The 13,853-nt window shown below is 28.6% G+C and overlaps 1 protein-coding gene across 1 annotated transcript in view; it reads right to left on the minus strand.

The window, feature by feature from the left end:
• The window catches only part of LOC100163870 (UDP-glucuronosyltransferase 2C1), a 22,089-nt gene that overhangs the window by 2,992 nt on the left and 5,244 nt on the right, over window positions 1–13,853 (minus strand). The window lies entirely within an intron of this gene.

Genomic DNA, 13,853 nt, shown 5'->3' on the forward strand with positions numbered 1-13,853 from the left:
CAATGATATTATATCATTGAATTCAAGTGTAATACAATCCATCATACATTGACCCACTTGTAACTACTGTACAGTAGAGCGACATCCACTTACTGCTTTTTTAAATTTGTTTTGTACATATTATTATTTAATACCAATTAAAAACTCGAAAATTTTAAATCGTCTTATAAATACGGTATATTTATTTAATAAAGAGTAATTGGGTGGTGTGGGAGGCTTTGCCCCCCACGGCTCTATTTTCTGAAAATTATCTGGACCCTCCCCATAACAAATTCCTAAATACGCCACTGGGCGCAATGTCCGCGCGCTCAAAAGTGACATAATTGAATAAATAAAAAAAAATTGGGAATTCGCCTGTGTTGCATACATAGTAGGTTTGAATATCAACACTGCATGTGGATAGATGGTACATCGTACATATTGTATATTATTATGTCTTGTACATTCAAGAGGACGTGATACCCGCATGTGTTGTCTCCGTCTTACAAGTGCGTAACATAGCGAATTTTACGCTCAGAAAAACATGTGTAACTCCGTTAATTTAAAAATTAGAGCGAATTGACTTCTTATAAAATCTAAAGGTAGGATTATTATCTAGGCAACCACATGAGCTTTTTAATATATTTTTATTTTAAAGCGAGTTATAAGTATTTTAATGTGTACAAACAATTTACAATTTTTCAACACTCATAACTCGAGTTAAAATTAAAATATAATAAAAAGCCCACGAGGTTGCCTAGATAATAATCTTGCCTTTAGATTTTATAAAATGTCCATTCGCTCTAATGTTTAAGCTAACGAAGCTAAAAGCGTTCTGCTGAGCGTACAATTTGCTATGTTACGCGCTTTTAAGACCGAAATAACAAATGCGGGTATCACGTCCTCTTAAAACATTCATATAGCTACGCTTAGAATCTAAAAAAGTATTATAAGGTTACTAATAGTTGCTATATTAACCTAATTATATTAATCGTCGGTAAAGCTCTCCGTGTCGCACAAAATTATATAAAGATTACATTTTAACAAAATATACATTTTCATGCCTATATAATGATAATAGATTTCAAACGATTATTATTTTTTGTAACGAAACATGCCCATATATTTTGTCTATTGTACATTCGTACCGATCAAAGTACTAAAGCGATAATATTTCTGAAAATAAAATTAAAATATGTATTTAGAAGTCTAATCGGATAAATATATTTATTGATATGACTAACTAGAAAATCTTAAATTGTCAAAAACTATTGTTGGATATAAATATCTGTTTTTATTAGTTATATATAGTTATATAGAAATACCGATTTTTATAGGCAACAAAACTAACTTTGAACTCTCAAAGTACAAATTAGCAAGGCTGGGCATTAACGAGTTAATTTAAATTAAAAGTTAATTTAATTTTAACTTTTTAACTTAACTATTTACTTTTGGCTTTTCATTAACTTAATTGTTAACTTACTACATTTATTTTTCAATCAACGCTAAATTAATGAATTAATTTTTCATTTTAAGAAGTAAATTAAGTAAATTTATTTTGTTTTTAATTTTATTATATTTCACTATTTCAGTCAATTTTGTTTTCATGTCAATAAATATTTACCGTGAATTATTTAAGGAAAAAAATTAATTATATCATTCGATTGTAACTTATATGGAAATACTGTATACATATAAAGTATACAGTATATAGTCTAATTATTGTAATTAAGTTTTGAGTTGGAAAAAAATTAAGTACGCTAGCGTTGTATAAACAAATTAACTTATTTTAACTTAATAAAAAGTTAACAAAAAGTGTGTATTATTTTTTAACTTAACTGATAACCGATTGCCTTCCTATGTCGCTACCCACAAAACATACCTCCCCCAGCGAAATTCAATTTATTATCAGTAAATTATCAAACAAAAAATCTCCAGGTCATGACCTCATAACAAATCAAATTATTAAACATTTGCCCAAGAAAGCCATTCTTCTCTTAACCTTTATCTTCAACTCAATTCTTCGTCTCTCCCACATTCCTCATTCATGGAAACACTCCATAATTATTCTAATTCCAAAACCAGATAAACCTCCTGACCTGCCTTCTTCATATCGTCCTATCTGCCTCTTACCTTCACTCTCAAAAATTATAGAAAAGATTATACTAAAGCGATTAAATCCTATATTAGCAAGCCATAATAAAATCCCCCACACTCAATTCGGTTTCAAAAATAAACATTCGTCACTCCATCAAGTCTACAGAATAATCGACATAATTGCACAAAATCTCGAAAACAAACAGTACTCCTGCACTGGCGTCTTTCTCGACGTAGTTCAGGCGTTCGACCGCGTTTGGCACGAAGGCCTACTATATAAAATACGATTTCTACCAGCCCCCCTGTTTTTAACCATAAAATCTTTCCTGCATAACCGATCCTTCGTCGTTCGCTGCGAGGACGAACTCTCACAAATCCACTACATAAAAGCAGGCGTCCCCCAAGGAAGTATCCTAGCACCTACTCTTTACAATATATTTACCTCTGACATTCCTCACTTTGAGAACACCACTCTTGCTACCTTCACAGATGACACAGGCATAATATCAACTAATGTTGACCTAACCATAGCATCCGAAAATCTACAATCCCACCTCAATCAACTACAAAACTGGTTCAACTTCTGGAGAATCAAAATAAATCCAAATAAATCTACCCACATAACCTTTACTCTACGTCCTGACCATAGTCCCCCCATGACCCTCAATAACATCACGACTCCCAAAGCACAAGCCACCCGTTACCTCGGAGTCTATCTCGACAGCAAACTCACTTGGGCAGTTCACATAAAAACAAAAAGGAAATCACTTAACTTTAAACTCCACAAAATGAAACACCTTCTCAAATCAAATCTCCCTCTCAACACAAAACTCCTAATCTATAAACAAATTCTCCACCCTTCAATGACTTACGGAATACAGCTATGGGGCACCTCCAAAAATTCCAACATTCAAAAATTCCAATCCTTCCAATCAATTTGTCTTCGTATCCTCACAAACGCACCCTGGTATGTCAGCACCCTAGCCTCCCTCTACTATAAATTATTTCACAATAACACAGTTAACCACCCTAATCCACTCATTTCCAATCTCTCATCCGTCACTCTCCCCGATAACCCTCCACGTCGTCTTAAGCGAAATTGGCCCAGGGACCTCCTCAACCAATAAATAATTTAAAAAAAAAAAAAAATCTAAAATTGAAGTAGTGTTGTTTGGACACTCCCTTCTATCAAGCCGCCCAGTTTTGTATATAAATCATCATTATTACTTATTGTATAGTTAATACAGATTGTATATATTTTCAATAAAAATAATAAAAAATAATAACTTAACTGAGTAAACTTATAGTTAAATTAACTTTTTGTTATTAGTGCATATTAACTTAACTGAGTTAAAAAAATCATTAACTTTCCCAGCCTTGCAAATTAGCAATGAAAAATAAAATTTTTCTTGTTGTAATAATTTTACTAAATCGTGATTACAGGCATAAAAAAAAATTAATAAAATATATAAAAAAAACACCCACACATTTTCATGCGCATGATTCTAAAACTAATGTATTTCTCGCTCGACTCAGAATCTGAAAGCGGTAAAACGGGAATATTTATAGGACACCAGTTTTTTGTTGATATTCAGAAAGGAATGACCGTAGAGACTTTTAATACCTATTAATTCAATAATTATATTACTATCGTTTACTATATATAATAAAACTCCCAATATTATATCATTGAATTCAAGTGTAATACAATCCATCATACATTGACCCACTTGTAACCTACTGTACAGTAGAGCGACATCCACTTACCTGCTTTTTGAAATTTGTTTTGTAGGTACATATTATTATTTAATAGCAATTAAAAACTCGAAAATTTTAAATCGTCTTATAAATATGGTATATTTATTTAATAAAGAGTAATTGGGCGGTGTGGGAGGCTTTGCCCCCCACGGCTCTATTTTCTGAAAATTATCTGGATCCTCCCCATAGCAAATTCCTAAATACGCCACTGTAATATGTATCAATCATTATTTAATATGATTTATGAATGATACAAATATGAAATATGTTAACGATAATAATGCAGCCTATGTGTACCTTTCACTTTTCAGATCAAAAACCAAAGTATTGGGGATAAACAATCCCGGATTATGGGGAGGCTAAGGGGAGTACGGTCCCGGGGCCAATTGATTTTGGGGGCCCATATTTAATCCCAAAATATATTTTTTTTAACGCGTCCAATTCAGTTTAAAAAAAAAAAAAATTATATGAGTAGGTATGGAGGTAATTTATTATTAATAATTATAAAATAAAATTGTTCTCAATTTTATATCACGAAAAATTACTATAAATAATGAACTTGGTTTGACAACAATTTCGTTTGTTTGTTTTTATTTTTTTGAGCAGTTTAGATTATCGATTTAATTATTTAAGCATATAAAAAAGTTTAAAGGGAGTTATAAGAAAAAAATAGGTATTCAGCTCTTGTAAATTAGGTATTTCAGTTAAAAGTATTATTAATGCATATTATTCTAAAATTTAGAGAATCATAGTTAATAACCTAGTGAACCAAAATTGATCATTTTACTGTCAAAATGTTCAGAAAAAAAGCTTTATACCAGAATCCATCAAAAATATATTGGTTACCATTTGAAAAAATAAAGTCAATTTCATTATTGGTACAACCTCGTGTTTCAAAATTTTGAAAATGTTATAAAAAAATTGCCTGTTAAAAATAGAGAAACACGTCTTTTTTGTTTTAACGAAATTACATATCATCGATCCATAATTGTTAAAAAAAAAGCTGCGTACAATGACATAAAATACATTCTGTACCTATATTTTTTCTATAGAAAAATTATACGATAATATAAAGTCGTTAATATGTATTGTCGTATTGATACAATTATTTTGAAGCTGAAGTTGAAAGGGGGCCCACCAAATGTTTGGTATCCCTGGGCCCAAATGATCCTTAATCCGGGCTTGGGGATAAAATTATGGAAATTCAGGCATACGCAGTAATAACATGTGAAATGCATTTTGTAGCCGTATTTAACGAAAATGACTCGAAAACATTTGTATATACCTTACATTTTAGAATATCGTAATTAACCAGTAACCACAACGTAGGTCTGAGAATTTCGTCCGTAGAAACAAAAACATTATCTATAGTCTGTATAGGTACTCCTGGTCCTGGACTATGTATTTTATAAACACTCATCTATCATCTATGATATGTTCAAATAAATACACGGGTGAAATTACAAATCTCTCAAAAATACGATAGCGCGTAGTCAGTAGCAATAATAGATATAAATATATAATAATAGATAATCTTTAATAATAGATAATCTTATCTACATTTAAAACATAGGTACAATATAATTTTCAAACTTAGCATAGGTACTTATAATAAATTTTCTTAGTTATTATAGTAAATATTCTTAAAAATGGAAGCCTGTAACCTATATTCAAAGTTTATTTCAAAATATTTTAAACACTAACTAATAAAATGTTAATTCACGGACATAGTTAATATAATGACTACCTACGCCATTTTGTTTGAATCTAAAGAAACATTAAATAAATAATAATTAATAAAAGTATTGGAAATAATAAAATATACTACAGCATTTTAATCAGAAATTATCCATCGTCTTGTTTACTGGATACACAATGAGCATAATAATATGGTAGATAGGAAAACAACATTATATTCTTAACAATTTTTTTTTTTAAATGTCGGTATTTAAGTATAATCAAAATTGTATTCAAATACCTATACGCTTATAGGCTATACATTATAATACAATATATAGGAACAAATTGTATTGGTGACCGTGACAGTTTTTTCAATTGTAATACTTTTCACCAGAAAAACTAAAATTTCGGTTCCGGTTCGGTTCCCAGAAAACTAATATTTAGGCTTCGGTTTTTTTCGGTTCTTAAAAAATAAAAATTTGTTACCTGATTTGGTTTTTTACTTATGTAAAAAAATAAGTATCGGTTCCGGTAAGGTTTCGGTTTTTAAATAAATTTAAATAAGGGTTCCGGTATTAAAATTAATTTAAATAAAGGTTCCGGTTTCCAATCTTCAAAGAGTTCCGGTTTCAAAACCGGTTCTTTTCGGTGAGGTTCCAGTCCCTGCTTTACACTAATACTTTTATCTAGTGGACAGGTCTCATGGTATCTATTATAATCACAGATGTCTATATAGTACTTCTAGTTAGTATAGAAATCTGTGATTATAATTTATAATATCTAGGTAGTAGGTCCTCTAAAAAAAACATTCGAAATATCTCCACTATCATTTCGATTACATAACAAATTTATTTTAATGTAACAAAATCTATTCTGTGACATGGTTGATATTAAGACTAAATTAATAACAATGTATTTACTATATAGGTATTTATTATGTCGGGGGGCTGGCGTGACGCCTCCACCACCCGCCCCACACGAATGTTTTTCGATATGACCCCCACCGGCCACCAGGAACGAAGGGCGTACGAATGCTGATATTGCAATATCAGCATTCGTACGCGCATGCGCGTTCAAATGCGTAAAATTAGAGGGCAAAGTATTGGTAAAAAAAATTTTAAATAACCTATATTTTGAGGGCTGGAGTGACGAAGGGGTTTTAATATATTAGAGCTCCTTCAGTCACACAAATTCTGTACCACTGCTTACAAATTTTTACAAGCAGCATACTAAAAGATAAAAATTTAAATATTTTTAAAATGGGGGGGGGGGGGGGGGAGCTGGTGTAACGCACGTCATGCAAGAGAAAATGAATTACTTCAGAAACGAGTTTAAAATATAAATTGTTTCCTCTTAAAACCAATTACATTATTAACAACAATAAGTAATATATTTTTTATTGATTTTATTATGAATAGTTCATATTAAACAAATGTATAAGCAATTGTAATTTGTTACAATACCTAGTTACAGTATACTTATAGTACTATAAACCTACCTAGTATCTATAATAAAATAATACCATAGAGTAATGAGTATAATATTATATTATATAATATAGTATCTACTATATTTTATATTATAATATCTATAATTATTATTTATTATACTCAATGTTATTACATTAATATTTATAAGTTAATACATTACAGGTAGGTACCTGCTTTTTTCCATATATGGAAAAATAAATATCGTTTTATAATAATTACTGATAATGAATACTTAATATAGTATAGGAAATATATTAATAATAATTATTATTTTATATTTATCAATTTAAATTCTTGGATTATACCTAAGAAAATATGTTTATAAAAACCCTTTTAAAGATAAATATAGGCAATAGTATATACAGTATTGCAGTTATCATTTTATTAGAAATTGTGACAAATGTACAGGAGCCCGGTCCTAAGGACAAAATTTACTATTTAGATCCAAAATAAAAAAACAGACGCCAACCACCGATTGCTACATGACGTACTCTTATCGGATGACACCGAAAACTCTTACGACGATGAATGTTGAATAGCACTTAATACACATAAACTGTATAATGTATATGTTATATAATATTATTATTTAGTCTAACATTTTATAATCTACTAGCTGATGATTCACGGCGTTGCCCGTGATAAATTAAATACCCATGGAATCATCCGTATTTTTAAATCCTATTAAATCCAATCTTCGCAGATTTTTAACATAGTTAATTAGGTCGTTTTGATCAAATATAAAATACAGATATAAAATTATATCCAATCATATAATATTAGTAATAACTATTTTAATTTCCAAGTAGTGTAACAACTATTGAAATCCCTTCTTATTGCCCATCCAGAGCATTAGACTATTAAAGGTCCCATTATTCCAAATTTCAAGTTCATACGATATGTCGTTTTTGAAAATAGTAATGAATGTTTGGATTTTATATTTTTATATAATATTATAATATTATATTAAATGTGATTTATGTAATAATATAATAATATGCTTTAGGTAAATTTAACTGTTCTAAAACCTCAAGTCATTCGTTTAAGTTGTAAATTATTTTGATATTCCTTTATTAAAAATGTAGGTATAGGGCAAATAAATTAGACATTTTGTGATTGCATTTTAAATCACATAATAAAATTATTAATTATCAACATGTTTCGAAAAAATAATAATAAAAAATTAGACGAATAATTAATGAATTAGTAAAATAATATTTGTCTTGTTAGGTGTCTAATAACATTTTAAAATATAATGAACAATAAAAATGTATAACTACCTACTTAAATAGTTAAATGTAAAAAAAAAATCAAGGAGTTGATTGTAGGGATGTGTCCATTTTTCTCCAAAAATAAGATACCGTTTTCCTCCACAAAAAAGGTTGAATCCACTTTGTTCAAACATTTTTTTGAACTAAATTTATGTCCATTTTCATTCAAATATTTAAATATTAATTTAATATTTTAGGCAGCACCAGTTTTTTGTATTGCTGTTTACTCGTGTACCACGTATTATAATGTATTATAAAGGGAGAGTAACAGTCAATAACATCCTAACGTCGTAACTTTCAATAAGCCTAAATAAGATAAGTACATATTTTATTTGTAATTGTTAATAACTTTAAGGTAAATTTTTTATTTTGGTTTATATAATATGATTAAAAATATAAAAATGTTACTTTTTATTTTAGACAAAAAGATAATATAGGTATAAAAAAAATATAATTGTTAATAATTCAAAAGTTTTTTTTTTTTTTTTTGTTACCTATTATAATATGACTAGAAAATATAAGTATTTATTATATACTTAATTTCTTATTGAATGAAGATGATCGAGATTTATTTATTTATTTTTTGGGGATAATGAACAATGCATTGTTCCTCCATGGAGGAAAATGGTATCTCATTAGTGGAATAAAATGGCTACGGCCGATTGATATGGGGCGTAGGTTCCTCCTTCGTATCAAGAATTGCATACAAATAATTACATTTCCCTCCTTGTTTGAGCTCTGATACATGATACACGGATACACCACTTATATTGTTTTGATGCATAATATATTGGATAAATTCCATATTAAGCATTCAAGTCTAATACTTTAAATTTTAATATATAGTAGCTATAGTATGAAAATCAAATTTTCTGATTCAAAATTGAATTATATACAAATTTTATATAATAAAATTATAATAAAAATTATATTAGGTAGTTATAATCAATAGTAAAAACACTACAGCAAGAGTATAGTCTATATGGTATACGTAAATTGCTTATTAATCATTCTATAAATTTTCACTGTATCAAGTCGCCAAGAATGATACTAGATTTTTTCGATATAATTACCTAATGGCGATTACCATTAATTATAAACCTACCTACAAAAGGCATTATAAACCTTAATATGTTTAACCAATGTTAAAACTAGCTATATAATATAAAATATAGTTGACTCTAGATATAGTTTAGATAAAGTTTAATTTATGAAAATGCATTTACCACGTTGATTTACAAAAATAAATGGGAAATGCCTCGAGCGTATATAAATTAATTTATTAGAAGATCAAACTCGTAATCACTGAGACTATGACCCACTTTCCTCAATTTACGCTGATTTTGACCACTCCTCTCAAGGTTTTATATACAATTTTTTGACATTCTACAATCTGATTTAATTAATTATTTTTTTATTTATTCGTTTTTGTTTTTTTTTGCAAATATCCTCAAATTATTCCATTGCGTACTCAATCACGGAGCTTTGTTAATCTGATTAAAATATAAACACCTACCTACCTAAAAAAGCTTATATCATCAATAGCTAATAGCTCATAAGTCATAATATCTCATAAGCTCAAATAAAACAATACTACACGTCTACATGTCTAATTCATATTTTATTTGCAAAATCTTCAGTCCATCTAATAGTTAAATTGGTCGGTATTATATTAGTATATTACCTACGTTATATTAACATAAATAATATGTCTAACTTGTGAATATTTACTGTCTTATAATATTACAGATAGGATAAGAGAAAAAAAATCTACCATAACACTTTAGCATGTACTCGTATAATGGCATCTATGTGTTTTAAAAAGATAAATTTCTTTTATGATTATTTCCAAGTCAAGATTTTACAATTTACCATTTTATTGCAATTAAATCGTATAGATATAATTTTCAAAAATTATATTTTTGGTTTAACTGATATTTATTATGTAGATACCTACTGCAAATTATTTGTTGGAACATTTTATTTGATTTAAGAATTATTATATTGAACTCATAATAGATATAAGTACTTTCAACCATACATGCACTTGGAATATAATTTTTATTTGTTAATATACTTTATATAGAAATCATTTAAATTATATACATTGATGTATTATCATACATTTTATATTTATATATATTCGTATAATCGTAGGTATTTAATATATACAATAAACTAATCACTAATGGCAATGTATACCTAATTTATTTATGTAACTATTTATAACTTAAAAATATAAACTCAATAGTTTAACAGTTTAAGACTGGCATTATTGTATTTATGAATATAACTATGTAATAATAACATAGTATAGTCTATTAACTATTATAGGTCGATACACTACATTCTCAAGAAAGTAGACCTAAACCGGCTAAATCATTAAATAGATTGGTATTATTTTTTGGAAAAATATTGATATACCTACCATAAAATTTTAAACTAGGTTCAATATTGAAAAAATACCCAAAAGTTACTTAGAGGTTATGATAATAATATAGCTTGTACAAACCTCTGATGTACTGCCAAGTATAATATGATATTAAATTGCCATTATAATTACCACTCAAATATTTGCGCAAATGCGCAATGTATTAAGATTTTAGGTAATTTTGTATTAAACTCACGTATAAACTACAAATAATATTTGTACAACATAGAATGTCTAATAAAATTAATAAATATAAACGTATAACAAGCTTTATGTATATAAAAAAACACAATATACTGTTCCCCTTGAACCATGGAGTCAATACTAGGTACACACTAAATAAATTTTCTCAATTTTGCCCAAAAAAAACCGGCTGTCGGAAGGTTTTTGATTTCATAGGGATTCAGTTTTTCAATTCAATGCCAACTTATTTAGCAAACATGCCATTGCCATTATTTAAGAAACATATCACACACTCGTTAATGTATGAATGTGACTTCACTAAATTTGATTAAAAATAATCTACCTATAACATATTTTATCTGTTTTTGTTTTTGTTTTTGTTTTTACCTTTTATTGTATACAATTAGGATATTAATTTCAAACACAAATATTGTAAATATCTGTTAATTATAATTTTTATATAAATATATAATGTATAGTAGATAACCCTGGCCCCTGGGCCTCCACACGAGTATGTCTCAGCGAGGCCCAGTAATCTCATAGATTTAAGTTTAAAATAAAAAAATAAGTTACATTATCATATTATCTTAGTTGACTGTTGTCAACAGTCAATCAGGATAATAAGAGCAACTGGCAACTGTTTGAATATAATTTAAAGATTATTCATATATTTAGGTTATTTCGTTTGGAACTTATTTGTTATTAATTTAGACGTTATTTTGCCAAAACCATAAATTTTAATGTATAATAGTATATTTTTATTTTTTATACAACTTGATTTTTTTATTTTTTTATTAGGCTTAAGGCTTCGACGACTGAGGTCATTAGCCTGTAGGTTGGTAGGGTTGGGACGGTCGATTAGGAACACGTGTATATGTGGCTAGGCTTTTGCACACTACGATCTCGTGTGGTCACCCATCCGAGGACTAGTGGCAGCGGCCGTTGCTTACTCTCAATCACGTCATGTGATTGATTTAAGCCACAGCGCCACGCCGAGCCACACGACTTGATTTGTGCTTCTAATATTATAATGTTCTTCATAATAGTATTGATTGTCCTGAGTTCCTCAGTCTTTTGTCTTTTTACGTTCCGCAATGTATTACCAGATCCTAATAGAACTTTCTATATTCTCAACCATAACTAAATACGTGATGAACCCTGATTTACTGCATTATGCAATTAACTAATCCAACGAACCGGGTAGGGTCGCGCTAAGCATAAAAACAAAAGAGCGCCATAAAATTCCATTATAGGAAAAACACATGCTAAACTGCCGGACCATGATTACAGCAAGCAATACGATTTACGAAAACAATTTCTTGAGAAAGCATGAAAAATTTGTAGTTAAATAATAAAATTTGAAAATACAATAATCTAATTGGAAATATCACTTAGGAGTGCATGGTGTAGTTTTCAAATCATTTTGAACAATATCAACAGAGTTATAGCTAACGAAAAAAAAAAAAAAGTACCTATTATTGTAGCGTATTTTCTACACTCTTTTAGATAATATTTCTTGTGTCCCGCATTACAAATTACAATGCACTATCCGACACCTATATACACTATCCCCCCACCAGGGGCGCCTGAATGAACAAAAAATTCAGTGTATAATAATATAAATATGTGACTACCTATATATGTATATAACATAAATTTAATTTTGTACCCACTGAGCAGATTTTCTGCGGCCGCCCCTGCTCCCCACCCCAGACATCATAAACTACCTATAAGGCTATAAATAATAATTTCTTTTAAGAAATCTGTTTAGTGATTATAAATTATAATCACGGCCCTCAAATTTTACTATTGGATACATGTTTTTCCCGCTGTATAAGGCCTAAGTGGGCAAATAGTTAAAAGTAGAATTTTTGGACCAAAATGATATTTTTTCCTGTCTACTAGAAGACGAATCAAATCCAATACCGATCTATACTCAGAAACAGTGGTTAAGTACAAGCTATTAAAATTTAATTAAACATTTTGAACGGTAATTTACTTGTTAAACTAAATGATATAAATCAATCTTCAGCTATAGCTGTGTTTTCCCAATACGTGCTCTAACGTAGCATTTAGAAAATTGCAATACCTATTTAAAATAACACATATTTATGAACCTTTTTTGACCCAGTCATACAGATATTATTGAAACAGTTTTTTAATCTTGTACATATCGAAAAGTTCATAAAAAAGTAATTTTATGAAAATAATTTCTTTTCATTTACCTAGGTATGAACTTTTTTTCATGCATTATAAATCGAGTTATATGGTGATTTGATCGTTTTGATCTTTTGAAAAGATAATTTTTCTATTTCCTCATTATTTTCTTTAAGTGTACGTGAAAGAAATTATAGAAATCAAATGTTGTTTTCAATAAGTTGTCTAAAAATAATAAAAAAAAACGCAACGGAAAATAGTGGACAAGTATTGCAGAAAAGAAGAAATGTAAGCAACCTTGATTATTAGTTATTACAATAAGCTCAGTTCAAAATATTTTTTCGAATTCGTTGATTTATCATGCAGGTTTTCAAATGTAATATCGCAACACACCAAAAATATTCAATTTCAATTTTATATAGAGGCAAAGAAGTGAATGTATTTTCTAAACTTACGTAAATTAATACATTATTTTAAATGTTTAACGCGTTCAAACATTTCTCCAAAGAAGATACCTAATAAATGTATTAACAAGTGTAGGTTTAGTTATTAGTTTGCTGCTTTTATGTATTTATTATTTTAAACTTTTTATATGACAATTGTATTGATTTGTATGTATTTTTATTAGGTATATAAATATCAACAGCAATTAAGATATTATGTTATTATTGTAATCATTTAATCTTATATTCTATAATGGTTTATGATTGTACCCAGTACCTACATCTAATTATTTTAACAATAAACACTCATATTAAAAGTTAGGTTAGGTTAGGTTAGGTTAAGTTTTATTGCTTTTGTGAATGA

The sequence above is a fragment of the Acyrthosiphon pisum genome, chromosome A1, assembly GCF_005508785.2.
Source record: "Acyrthosiphon pisum isolate AL4f chromosome A1, pea_aphid_22Mar2018_4r6ur, whole genome shotgun sequence".
Taxonomy (NCBI): Eukaryota; Metazoa; Arthropoda; class Insecta; order Hemiptera; family Aphididae; genus Acyrthosiphon; species Acyrthosiphon pisum.